This window comes from Balaenoptera borealis (genome assembly GCF_965194805.1).
Source record: "Balaenoptera borealis genome assembly, chromosome: 1".
Classification (NCBI taxonomy): Eukaryota; Metazoa; Chordata; class Mammalia; order Artiodactyla; family Balaenopteridae; genus Balaenoptera; species Balaenoptera borealis.
Window position 1 is genome coordinate 104,605,481 of NC_138860.1, and position 14,910 is coordinate 104,620,390.

The following is a 14,910-nucleotide window of genomic DNA, read 5'->3' on the forward strand; positions in this document are numbered from 1 at the left end:
ACATAACCCAGTGGATTGCCAATTATTATTAGGATAAGATATTAATTAACCCCCCCAAAGCCATATCAGGGGCACAAGTCAAAACACCTACTTCAGGTTTGATGCACATTTAGTGGCCTACACAGCTGTTCTCAAGAAATGTAGCCCATTTTGACATACTTCCTCTGCCTTGCTCCAGCTCTCCAGTATCTTCCAGAAAGGAGCTTATACACTCATCTGGAACACCAATTTCTACAACTGGCTATCAGGGGACACCTCCAGATCACCTGCCTCTGATGGCCAGCAGGGCTCATGCTTGTGGCCCTGAGGACTGTTACTATTTGGCTTTAAAAAAACTGCTGCCAGTGTGTCTGGTTTCCACTCAGCCTAAAACTAGGTGCTGAAATCATTCCCATTGGGACACTGATAGGTCTTGGCACATTCTCAACTACTGGAAGCTCTTAAAAATATAATAGGCTGCGTGGACAAGCACAGATGTTTGAGAGATAATGAAAAGCTGGGGCAGGGCTAAACAAAAAGTTTCATCTCCTACACAAGGCCACTCCTTTAAGACTAGAAGACGTGGTTGTCTCACCTATTGGATATAAGAAAGCAACGTAGAGTCAAGCAAAATGAAGAAACAAAGGAATATGTCCCAAATAAGAATAAGATAAAATCTCAGGAAAAAAACTAATGAAGCTGAGATAATTTATCTGATAAGAGTTCAAAGTAGAGCTCATAAGGATACTAATAAAACTGGGGAGAAGAATGGATGAACACAGTGAGAACATCAACAAAGACATGGAAAATATAAGAAAGTACCAAATAGACATCACAGAGCTAAAGAATACAATAACTGAACTAAAAAATACACTAGATGGTTTCAACAGCAGACTGTGTGAAGCAGAAGAATCAGTCAACTCAAAGCCAAGGCAGTAGAACTCACCCAATGAGAGCAGCAAAAAGAAAAAAAAAAGAATTAAAAAAAGTGAAGATAGCCTGAAAGGCTTATGGGACAACATCAAATGAACTAACATTTGTATTATAGGTCTCCCAGAAGGAGAAGGGAAAGAGAAAGGGGCAGAAATCTTATTTGAAGAGATAATGGCTGAAAAATTCCCTGGTTAGGGAAAAAAACAGACATCAAGATGCAGGAAGCCCAGAAAAGTTGAAAACAAGATGAATCCAAAGACACCCACTCTGGGCTTCCCTGATGGCTCAGTGGTTAAGAATCCACCTGCAAATTCAGGGGACACAGGTTCGAGCCCTGGTCCAGGAAGATCCCACATGCCATGGAGCAACTAAGCCCATGTGCCACAACTACTGAGCCTGCGCACTGGAGCCCGCAATCCACAAGTACCGAAGCCCGTGCATCTAGAGCCTGTGCTCTGCAACAAGAGAAGCCACTGCAACGAGAAGCCCACACACCACAACGAAGAGTAGCCCCTGCTCACTGAAACTAGAGAAAGCCTACGTGAAGCAATGAAGACCCAATGCAGCCAAAACTAAATAAATAAAATAAATAAATTCATAAAAAAAAAGACACCCACACCAAGACACATTATAAATTAAAGACAAGGAAAGACTATTAAAAGCAACAAGAGAAAAACAACTTGTTACATACATGGGAACCCTCATAAAGCTATCAGCAGATTTTTCAACACAAGCCCTGCAGGCCAAAGGAATTGGCAGGATATGTTCAAAGGGCTGACAGAAAAAAAAAAAAAAATCCAAACAAGAATACCCTACCCAGCAAAGTTATCATTCAGAATTGAAGGAAGGAGACACAGTTTTCCAGACAAGCAAAAGCTAAAGGAGCTTACTACCACTAAACCAACCTTACATAAATATTAAAGGGACTTCTTTAAACTAAAAAGAAAGGATGCTAATTAGTAACAAGAACACATATGAAAGAATAAATCTCATTGGAAAAGTAAACATATAGTAGAGGTAGTGGACTACTTATAGAGCTAGTATAAAGGTTAAAAGACAAAAGTAGTAAAAATAACTATGATTACAATGATTGTTTAAGGGATACACAGAATAAAAAGATATAAAACATAACATAAAAACATAAAACATAGGGAGGAGTAAAATTGTTGAGCTTAGGAATAGAATCAAACTTAAGTTGTTATCAACCTAAAATAGATTGTTATAGATATAAGTTGTTTATATGTAAGCCTCATGTTAACCACAAAGCAAAAACCTATAGCAAATGCACAAATGATATAAAGAAAGTAATATAAACATACCACTAAGGAAAGTCATCAAATCACAAAGGAAGAGAGCAAGAGAAAAAGAAAGAAACAGAGAGGAACTACAAAAATAGCTAAAAACAATGAACATAATGGCAATAAACCGCACCTATTAATAATTACTTGAAAAGTAAATGGGGTATATTCTCCAACCAAAAGACATAAGGTGGCTGAATGGATTAAAAAATGACCCATATGTATACTGCCTACAAATGAAACACTTTAGATGTAAGGACACACACAGACTGAAAGTGAAGGGATAAAAAAGGTATCCCACACAAAGGGAAACCAAAAGAAAGGTGGAGTAGCTAAACTTACATCAGACAGACTTTAAAACAAGGACTGTAATAAGAGACAAAGAAGGACATTACATAATAATAAAGGGGACAATCCAGCAAGAGAATATAACATTTGTAAATATTTATGCATCTAGCATAGGTGTACCTAAATATATAACGCACATATTAACAGACCGAAAGGGAGAAATAGCAATATAATAATTGTAGGGGGCTTTAATACCCTACTTACATCAGTGGATAGATCACCTAGACAGAAAATCAATAAGAAAACATCAGCCTTAAATGACATGTTAGGTCAAACGGACAGATATTTACAGAACATTCCATCCAAAAAGCAACAGAATTCACATTCTTTTCAAGTGCACAGAGAAAAGTTTCCAAGGTAGATTATATGTTAGGCCACAAAGCAAGTCTTGATCAACTTAAGAGGACAGAAATCATATCAAGCAACTTTTCTGACCACAATGGTGTAACACTAGAAATTAATTACAAGAACAAAACTGGAAAATTCACAAATATGGGGAGATTAAACAACACATTACAGAACAATCGAGGGGTCAAAGAAGAAATCAAAAGAAAAATTAAAAAGAAAATCTTGAGACAAGCAAAATGGAAATGTAACATACCAAAATTTATGGGATGCAGCAAAAGCAGTTCTAAGGAGGGAATTTCATAGCAATAAATGCCTACCTTAAGGAACAAGAGAAGTCTCAAATAAACAAACTAACTTTACCTCAAGGAACATAAAAAAGAAAAGCAAATGAATAAATGAAGCCCAAAATTAGAAGAAAGGAAATAACAAAGATTAGAGAGGAAATAAATAAAATAGAGACTAAAAAGACAATAGAAAGGATAGAAAGGATCAATAAAACTAAGAGCTATTTCTTTGAAAGATAAATAATATTGACAAACCTTTAACTAGACTCACAAAGAACAAAAGAGAGAAGACTCAAATATATAAAATACGAAAGAGGAGTTGTTACAACTGATACCACAGAAATACAAAGGAGACTATTATGAACAGTTATATGCCAACAAATTGGACAACCTAGAAGAAATGAATAAATTCCTAGAAACATGCAACCTACCAAGACTGAATCATGATGCAATAAGAAATCTGAACAGACTGATTACTAGTAAGAACACTGAAACAGTAATCAATAGCTTTCCAACAGACAAAAGTCCAGGATCAGATGGTTTCACTGGTGAGTTCTACCAAACATCCAAAGAACTAATATTAGTGCTTCTAAAATTATTTCAAAAGCTGAAGAGGGGAGAACTCTTCCAAAAACATTTTATAAGGCCAGTATTACCCTGCTACTCAGACAAGAACACTACAAGAAAAGAAAATTATAGGTCAATATCCTTGATAAACATAATTGCAAAAATCCTCAACAAAATATTAGCAAATTCAAGTCAACAATACATTAAAAGGATCATACACCATGATCAAGTGTTATTTATTCCAGGGATGCAAGGATGGCTCGGCATCCTCAAATCAGTCAGTGTAATATACCACATTAACAAAATGAAGGATAAAAATCATATGATCTTCTCGATAAATGCAAAAAAGCATTTGACAAAATTCAACATTAATTTATGATAAAAACTCTCTACAAAGTGGGTATAGAGGGAACATACCTCAACATAATAAAGGCCATATATGACAAACCCATGCTAACACCATACTCAATGGTGAAATACTGAAAGCTTTTCCTCTAAGATGAAGAACAAGACAAGTATGTCCACTCTTGCCACTTTTATTCAACATAGTATTGGAAGTCCTATCCAGAGCAATTAGACAAGAAAAATAAATAAAAGGCATCCACATTGGAAAGGAAGAAGTAATACTGTCAACATTTGCAGATAACATGATACTATATAGAGAAAACCCTGAAGGCTCCCTCAAAAAACTGTTAGAACTTATAAACAAATTCAGTAAAGTTGCAGGATACAAAATAAATACATAAAAATGTGTTGTGTTCCTTCACACTAATAACAAACTATCAGAAATAGAAATTAAGAAAACAATCCCATCTACAATTATATCAGAAAGAATAAAATACCTAGGAATAAATTTAAACAAGGGGGTGAAAGACTTATATATTGAAAACTACAAGATATTAACTTAAAAAATTGAAGAAGACACAAATAAATGAAAAGATATTTCATGCTCATGAAATGGAGGAATTAATATTGTTAAAATGTCCACACTAATGAAAGTGATATATAAATTCAAAGCAATCCGTATCAAAATTCCAATGATATTTTTCACAGAAATAGAGCAAACAATCCTAAAATTTGTATGAAACCTCAAAAGACCCTGAATAGCCATAACAATCTTCAGAAAGAAGAACAAAGCTGGAGATAGCATACTTCCTGATTTCAAACTATATTACAAAGCTGTAGTAATCAAAATAGTATGGTATTGGCATAAAAACAGAGATGTAGATCAATGGAAAAAACAGAGAGCCTAGAAATAAACTCACATGTATATTGTCTATTAATTTATAACAAAGGAGCCAAGAAAATACAATGGGGAAAGAACAGCCTCTTCAATAAATGGGGTTGGGAAAACTGGGCAGCCACATGCAAAGCAATGAAACTGAACCACTATCTCACACCATACACAAAAATAAACTCAAAGTAGATTAAAGATTTGAACATAAGACCTGAAACCATAAAACTCCTAGAAGAAAACACAGGCTGTAAGCTCCTTGACATGATTCTTGGCAATGATTTTTTTAAATCGGACAACAAAAGTAAAATAAACAAATGGGACTACATCAAACTGAAAAGCTTCTGCACAGTGAAGGAAACCAAGAAAATGAAAAGGCAACCTCCTGAATGGGAGACAATTATTTGCAATTCATATACCTGATAAGGGTCTAATATCTAAAATACATAAAGAACACATACAACTCAATAGCAAATAATAATAATAATAACAACAATAATAATAAATTCTTAAATGGGCAGATTTGAATAGACACTTTTCCAAAGAAGATATCTGGATAGCCAACAGGTACAACAGGCTCAACATCACTAATCACCAGGGAAATGCAAATCAAATCCACAATGAGATATCACCTCACATTTGTTAAAATGACTACCACCAAAAAAACCCAAAAAAATAACAAATGTTGGTGAGAATGCAGAGAAAAGGGAACCCTTGTGCACTGTTGGTGGGAATGTAAATTGGTGCAACTGCTATAGAAAACAGTATGGAAGTTCCTCAAAAATTAAAAATAGAACTACCATACAATCCAGCAACTCCACTACTGAGCTCATAAGATATTGTAAATAATGCTGCAATGAACATGGGGGTGCAGGTATTTTTCCAGTTAGTGTTTTCATTATCTTCTATCTGAAGATATTAAAACAACCTAAGTGTCCATCAGTGGATGAATGGATAAAGTAGATGTAAATACACACACACACACATAATGTGATATTATTCAGCTGCTATAAAAAAGAATGAAATCTTGCCATTTGTGAAAACATGGATGGACCTCAAGGGCATTATGCTAAGTCAATAAGTCAGAGAAACACTAAGTAAATAAGAAAGACAAACACTGATAACATATGATCATATGAAACATATGATCTCTCTTATATGTGGAATCTAAAACAACAAAAACAACACAACAAGCTCATAGATACAGAGAACAGACTAGTGGTGAACTGTATTGTTTTGTTTTTAGCTTAAATAAATTGAATAAAAATTTTAAAATATTTTTGGTGTGAAAAAAAAACGCCTGTGGATTCTCAGCAGGCTTCAGTCTTTCCCCATTTCTCATTAAGAACTAGTCATCTGTACAATATGCCTATGGTCACCTTTATCTCATTTTCTCTGTGAACCCTAACTTAAACTCTATTGTGTAATATATTTATGATAGCTAGTGCACTACTACATGAAACATTATTACACTGACAATGCATGCAGGGGGAGGGAAAGAAGGATGGAGGTGCTCACTGAGGGATACTTTTCAAGACTGTGTAAGAGCTATGGAAAAGGGAAGAGACAGAGGAAAGTACAGTAGAGTAGGTCTCTCCCCACTGGGAGCTGATTTATATAAAGGTCCTACACAATACAGGAAAAAAAACCGGTTTTTTTTTTTTTTTGGTCTTATGAATCTTTATGAGCTCAGTGCCTTAGCATGGGATAAAAATGTGACTTTGCTGGGGGTCATGAAGAGCTCATTATTGAAATACAGAGACAGCTGATTCCATTTGTGTTGGCTTAGAGACAAAAACTCCTTGAAAGTAACCTGAAATATTACTTTAAAGTAACCTCTTAAATATTTCCATATTCTATTTAAAAGCCTGCTTTGCATGGCAATTATTTGAGTTAGTAAGATATACCATTAATTATAAAAAGTAATTACAAAACAAAGTATCGATGTATCTGAAGTCCTCTGAGATATTGCAAAAAGCACATTCCCATTGATATAAATGATTCCTTTAGGTCTCATTGCGTGGGTAATCGCTTTCAAAGGAAACAGAATTGATTGCTTTATGTGAAAATGCAGAAGCACTGGATCCTAGCTCAGCCGTTTACTAAATATATACACTTTGGACAATTATTCAAATGTCCTAAACTTTCATTATCTCATCTGTGTAGCAAGGATTATGGGAGCCTCCTCTATGAAGAGATTCTGGATCTTCCTTTTATGGAATTGACCACACTTTTCTTTAAAGTCTTGCTGTAACCTACAAATACTTTCTATCAAACCACCTACTAATCTTTTTGCATCCCCACCCATGCTATACACCGTACAGCTGTACAACCAGGCCAACAGTGAACACTAGGTGCATACTTGTGTATGGATGAATAAATGAATAAGTGAGAAAAATCTTATGTAAAACACTTATGAAGTATATTCTACTAGTACCATTTTACAGAAAACAAAGCTAAAGCTCCAAAAGGTTAAACAGTTTGCCTAGGATCCAGAACTAGAAGGTGGAAAAGCCAGAATTTAAACCTCAGTCTTATATCTTCTCATTCTGCCTTGCAGACTTCAACATGATGTGGTTTCCCTTCAGAAAGCTCACAGAGCATTTTATGTTTGCCTGTGGCCACTACTATATTCTTCCTTGCATTGTGAGGTGCCAGTACTTGCCTTATCTATTAACTAAATTCAAGATTCCTTAAGGACAAAAGAGCATACTACTGATCTTTGTACTTGAATTCATAATGCCTAGTTCAATAAATATTTGTGAAATTGAGAAATTTAGCTTTTTAAAGAGATCCCAGCAATCTCTCTGGATTGGTTTGACTGTGGCTCTATCTGTGGCACAGGAAAGGATTAAATGATTTTTCAACAGTAATATTATTATACCTCTTTTACAGCAAATTCAAGATCCCTCCCATTCTCTTACATCTATCATAGAATTTTATTTGGTTTCTGAACAAATATCACCTTTTTTCCTTCCACAGTCTATATATTCTAGTTTATCTCATAATTTTTGCAGAATTATGAGGAACTATGAAATAGTTTCTCATAAGTTTATCCTCTGCTGAAAATCTTTTCTACATGTACCTTATAATTTGTAAGCAATCTTGAAATACAAGCTTAGAACATCTGGAAGAAACTGAGCAAGAAAGCATTACTGGGATTACTTACTTTTCAGAAGACATGTAAAAACTTTATTCTCTCCAACTGTCTGATAATATTTGTATATTTCAGATGAACTTCAAATAAACTTAATGTTTTTTGTGTGGTAGAAAAGTTGAACTGTACTATTATGACCTCTGCATATAGCATTTTAAATTTGATTTTATAGAGCCCTAAATGGTTTCCTAAGTTATTTTTAATTCATGTAAATTACCTGAATTGGAGGTCTATTAACTTTCATTAGGCTGTCTCAGGAGCTAACTGCTGGCAAAGTGCCAAGCTCCTGGAGCCTGAGGGGTAGAGATAGATGTGGGGACTGCCAGAACGGAGATACCAGAAATAAAGGTAAGAGCCCAGCACACTTACTCTTCTGTATTCAAATGAACAAGACTGCAATTTAACTAGTACTTCTGGCATTAAACAATCAAGATTCAAGAAAGTTTAGTGGAATGCAAGAGGTGGGTTTCCCAACATGCCTCTATATTTAGACTATACTTTTGGTAGGACTTGGTATTACTCTAATGCTTCCTGGTCTTGCTCATCCAAATGTAGCAAAGAAACAAAAAGATGATTACACTGAGAGCGCTTATGACATTTTACAGTGCCAGGATGATGTACTATCTGCTTAGTTAAGAAGATTTACCTGCACAGTTGCTGCCTCTAGGAATCCATCACTAATGAGTTCAGGCCCATATATCATAGCTAGAAAGCATGTGACAGTTCGAGTACAATCCAAGTCCTGGCATTTCAGGATTGTACTCTAATTTCCATGAGAATGTTTCAGGGTGTGCAAGATCTTTACAACGAAGACATAAGGACAATGGATTCTAATCAAAACAAAACAACACAAGCAATCATGCTTCGATCCACACCTACCAGAAATCTAATCTCAGGTCAGTCATTTCCACAGGGGCCTTCTATGAGTAAATTTTATATCTCTGAGCCTTGGTTTTACCATCTAAAAATGGATGCGATAATGCCCACCTTTAGGGCTTTTTTTAGAAGGACTAAATTAGAAAATGAATATAGTGACAAGCATAAAATAGGCCTTCAGAATATGGTATTTTTTGTTGCCTCTGTAGTTGTAAATATATCTGTACAAAGAGTTATCCATTATCACACCCTTAGAATCCCTGTGCCAGAAGAAAACATCAGAATGACGGTGAAATTATAAAATTCAATAGATTTTTGTCAAGTTTTCTCTGTTAGAAAGTAGAAAAGTGCTTATGAATTTAAGTAAAAGGAAACACATACTCTGTGCAAATGTTACTGGCTAAATTTGCCAGTAAAACATTCTCCCAAAAAAGGAAGACACAAGTAGATGAGGAGGAGTCAGGATCTATTCCGCTCATTCTGTAGATCTTCCCAAATGCAATGTGTGTTGAGTCATGCACAATAAACCTCTATAACCCTGCAAAAAGAACCATTCTAGCAAACAAAATGAACGTGCTTTTTGTTGGTTTGTTTTTCTCCACTGAATGACTATATTTCCCAAAGCTTGCCCCTGTAAGTATTTTAGAAATGTTTATTTCCCATGGCAATGACCAAAGATGTGTTATTCAAGTCTAACAATGCTAATGTTCCCATAAGAGAAAAGATTTCACGTGGTCTCTAAAGACAACCTTGAAATTAGTTGTGGCAGCTTTCTTTAATGTTTTCATTCACTCCTTCAAGAAATATTTATTAAGTGGTCTCTGTGAGGTAGACAATGTGAAACACAATAGTGAACAAGATAGAAACAGGGCCTGCTTTGATGAAGTTTATTCCTTTTCCTTCACATCTCACACTCTTCTTATGATGGCCTCCTACTAATTTTTTAATGATATAATTTTCTAATTCCTGAAGACATTTATATTCTTAAAATTCAAAAGACATAGCATAGCACGAAAATTTATCATGCCATTCTCTGCAAAATCACTACCACAAATAGCCTGGCATGCGTTTTTTTCACTTTTTCTAAACTCTTTCTCTCCTTCTTTCTCTCTCTCTCTCTATACATAAATTATATTGTATGTAATATCTTTTTCAAAAATGGCATTATATTATAAATTTTTAAAATTTAGCATAATGACTAAGTCATAGTAGTAACTCAATATATTTCCTTTTAATAAAGTTTGCAGGCTCTGAATTAACTTGAATTTAAAACAAAAGGCAATGGGGAACAAGACTTTAGGCTTTAAAAAAGCCAAAGAGTCCTCGTAGAGTCATGAAAGGAAATTTTCCACAGAGCTGCCAGCCTTAACCTGATTATCCTCTTACCATAGGTCCTTATACCACAAATCTTAAAAGATGGACTGACTTTATCAGACAATGCTTCTTTCTTTCTTTTTCTTTCCTTCTTTCTTTCTTTCTTTAACATCTTTATTGGAGTATAATTGCTTTACAATGGTGTGTTAGTTTCTGCTTTATAACAAAGTGAATCAGCTATACATATACATATATCCCTATATCTCCTCCCTCTTGCGTCTCCCTCCCACTCTCCCTACCCCACCCCTCTAGGTGGTCATAAAGCACAGAGCTGATCTCCCTATGCTACCTGGCTGCTTCCCACTAGCTATCTATTTTACATTTGGTAGTATATATATGTCCATGCCTCTCTCTCACTTCGTCCCAGCTTACCCTTCCCCCTCCCCATGTCCTCAAGTCCATTCTCTACTTCTGCGTCTTTATTCCTGTCCTGCCCCTAGGTTCTTCAGAACCATTTTTATTTTATTTTTTTTAGATTCCATATATATGTGTTAGCATATACTATTTGTTTTACTCTTTCTGACTTAATTCACTCTGTATGACAGACTCTAGGTCCATCCACCTCACTACAAATAACTCAATTTCAAATCTTTGTATGGCTGAGTAATATTCCAATGTATATATGTGCCACATCTTCTTTATCCATTCATCTGTCGATGGACACTTAGGTTGCTTCCTTTTTAGTTTTTTAAGGAACCTCCATACTGTTCTCCATAGTGGCTGTATCAATTTACATTCCCACCAACAGTGCAAGAGGGTTCCCTTTGCTCCACACCCTCGCCAGCATTTGTTGTTCATAGATTTTTTGATGATGGCCATTCTGACTGGTGTGAAGTGATACCTCATTGTAGTTTTGATTTGCATTTCTCTGATGATTAATGATGTTGAGCATCCTTTCATGTGTTGTTGCCAATCTGTATATCTTCTTCGGAGAAATGTCTGTTTAGGTCTTCTGCCCATTTTTGGATTGGGTTGTTTGCTTTTTGATATAGAGCTGCATGAGCTGCTTGTATATTTTGGAGATTAATCCTTTGTCAGTTTCTTCATTTGCAAATATTTTCTCCCATTCTGAGGGTTGTCTCTTCGTCTTATTTATGGCTTCCTTTGCTGTGCAAAAGCTTTTAAGTTTCATTACGTCCCATTTGTTTATTTTTGTTTTTATTTCCATTTTTCTAGGAAAAAAAGGTCAAAAAAGGATCTTGCTGTGATTTATGTCATAATGTCATAGAGTGTTCTGCCTATGTTTTCCTCTAAGAATTTGAGAGTGTCTGGCCTTACATTTAGGTCTTTAATCCATTTTGAGCTTATTTTTGTGTATGGTGGTAGGGAGTGTTCTAATTTCATTCTTTTACATGTAGCTGTCCAGTTTTCCCAGCACCACTTATTGAAGAGGCTGTCTTTTCTCCCCTGTATATTCTTGTCTCCTTTATCAAAGACAAGGTGATCATATGTGTGTGGGTTTATCTCTGGGCTTTCTATCCTGTTCCATGGATCTATATTTCTGTTTTTGTGCCAGTACCATACTGTCTTGATTACTGTAGCTTTGTAGTATAGTCTGAAGTCCAGGAGCTTGATTCCTCAAGCTCTGTTTTTCTTTCTCAAGATTGCTTTGGCTATTCGGGGTCTTTTGTGTTTCCATACAAATTGTGAAATTTTTTGTTCTAGTTCTGTGAAAAATGCCATTGGTAGTTTGACAGGGATTGCATTGAATCTGTAGATTGCTTTGGGTAGTAGAGTCATTTTCACAATGTTGATTCTTCCAATCCAAGAACATGGTATATCTCTTCATCTGTTTGTATCATCTTTAATTTCTTTCATCAGTGTCTTATAGTTTTCTGCATACAGGTCTTTTGTCTCCTTAGGTAGGTTTATTCCTAGATATTTTATTATTTTTGTTGCAGTGGTAAATGGGAGTGTTTTCTTAATTTCACTTTCAGATTTTCATCATTAGTGTATAGGAATGCAAGAGATTTCTGTGCATTAATTTTGTATCCTGCTACTTTACCAAATTCATTGATTAGCTCTAGTAGTTTTCTGGTAGCATTTTTAGGATTCTCTATGTATTGTATCATGTCATCTGCAAACAGTGACAGCTTTACTTCTTCTTTTCTGATTTGGATTCCTTTAATTTCTTTTTCTTCTCTGATTGCTATGGCTAGGACTTCCAAAACTATGTTGAATAATAGTGGTGAGAGTGGGCAACCTTGTCTTCTTCCTGAGCTTAGTGGAAATGGTTTCAGTTTTTCACCATTGAGAATGATGTTGGCTGTGGGTTTGTCATATATGGCCTTTATTATGTTGAGGTAAGTTCCTTCTACGCCTACTTTCTGGAGGGTTTTTATCATAAATGGGTGTTGAATTTAGACAATGCTTCTTAAAGAAAATTTCTAGTGATGTGATAAATCTTCCTCCATATTGCCAAGAAATGTTTAAATGGATTATTTTTCAAAGAAGGATTTTTTAAAAACCCCTTCTAGATTAATAGGAAGCTGGTTCCTTTCTGTTTCATTAAAAAAAAAAAAAAAAAAAAAAACTCGAAAGACAAGTCAAAGCCCAGTTTCGAAAAAAATGCCATTTTATATCAAACCATTTCTGGTAGTTTTTACTTCTTTTCTCACAATTCCTCTCTAGGCCTTTACAGCGTAGGGTTATAGAGGACTGTCATTTTCAGTGCTTCTGTCTATTTTTATAAAAAATGAAAGTGGTTATATGTAAAGAATGAAAGCCATCCTTCCTTTGAAATAAGGCTAAATCATTTTTAAAAGATTTCAAGCTAAGCGTGGCTCTCAAATGCTTTTCAATCCCAAGAAATGCTCTGGCCTTCACTCATCAATAGGCAAAGTGATTACATTATTTTTCCAATTCTCTTGTTATTGCTGTATCTGTTTTTCAGAAGGCAATGCTAGAATTAAAGAACTTCCTTTTAAAAATGCAATAAAATAGTAAGTTTTCTTTTAAACCAAAGTTAGAAAACTTTGTTCAGTTTCTATTTTTTATGTCCTACCATGTTGAGAGACAATTATCTACCATATGTGAAATGTAAACAGCTAGTTTTAAAATGCATCGTACAAACTTACAGACTCATAAAGACATCAGAAATGGTTGCAGCTAATCCTCCTATTTAAATAAGTGAAGAAACTCAGGGAGGAGACTAATATCTCCAATATGCCAGTTACTCTACTCAGTTTTTAATCTATTTTACCTCATTTAAGACTTACATCCAACTTGCAATCAGAGTCGTAAGTCCTAGTTTATGACTAGTCCAAAGTCACAAAGTGATTTAACTGCAGAACTGAGACTTTTGCTGGAGACTTTTGTCTTAATACATAGCTCTTTCTGCTATACCAAGCCATCTTGTACCACCGATTGATCAAAGGCTTACATGAATATAGTGACAGGCTGAAGAGAAATTATTTGGGGGACTGAACCTTATTGTCAAAGATAAGAGATTTAAGACTAGATAGTATAAATGTGATTTTTTCTGTGATAGAGACTACCTTGTTAGATATAGATTAGATAACATCCCTATTTTAGTACCATCTCAATTGCCATAGAGAAAAGGTCTGTGACCAAACAGCTAAATGTAGCTGAATATGATGCAGCTTAACTGGCTTAAGCCTACAGCTATAAATTTCTAATTTTTTATGCTCTAGCTCAATTAAGCTCACCTAAGACTTTAAATATTCAGCAATTTATTGTGAGCAAGAGTATAGCATATTCACTACCTTAAAATAATCATCCAGGTTCAAACCTAGACTTTGCCACTTCTTTGACTACTCTCTTACCTCACTTCTCTGCATCCTTGACACTTGGGTCAGAATTACTATCCTAAAGCATGTGATTAAATATATTCACCAAATATTTACTGTCAAGCCATTATAAGTAGAGAAGATCCAGATAATTAAGTTAAACAGTTTTAGACTCTTAGGTCTTTCTGATAATTGACTCCATTTTTCTTCTTACTTTTTGTGAATAATTTTAAAATATAGAAATTTCATTTGTTAGATTTAAATAGGACTTTTCCCCCAAGCTTTGCTAATTACATAAACTTTAAACAGATTTTACCCACACTTTAATTACTTCACTCATAGGATGAGCTAAGAATATATTTCAGACATTCCTATTTCCAGGTTGTTCAGAATTCAGAAGTGCTGAAGTGTTTTGAAATTCCCCAGTAGAATTTAGTGCAAAAATACAAGTTAAAAATAAGTAATTGGATTGAGATTATAAATACACAGATTTAAAACGACATGGCCACAGGAGAATTTAAAAATATTTATAAATTCTACCAAACCTGCTTATTCTATTCAGGAGCAAATATTCAAAAGCAAAGGAATAGTTACACAGGAAGGAATATATCCTTGTGTAAATTTTAAAATTAGCATTCATTGGGGCAATCAGGTTAAAGTCAGTCATTCTACAGAAATATGTCTAAGAAATAAAGGGCACTGTCTGATGCATAAGACTACCTGGCATCCAGAAAATGCCTGGACAGAATCCTCTGAGATTCAT

The 14,910-nt window shown here is 34.8% G+C and overlaps 1 protein-coding gene across 1 annotated transcript in view; it reads left to right on the forward strand.

Moving 5' to 3' along the window:
- OLFM3 (olfactomedin 3) overlaps positions 1–14,910 on the forward strand; it is a 221,187-nt gene that overhangs the window by 59,073 nt on the left and 147,204 nt on the right. The gene's annotated exons all lie outside the window — the stretch shown is intronic.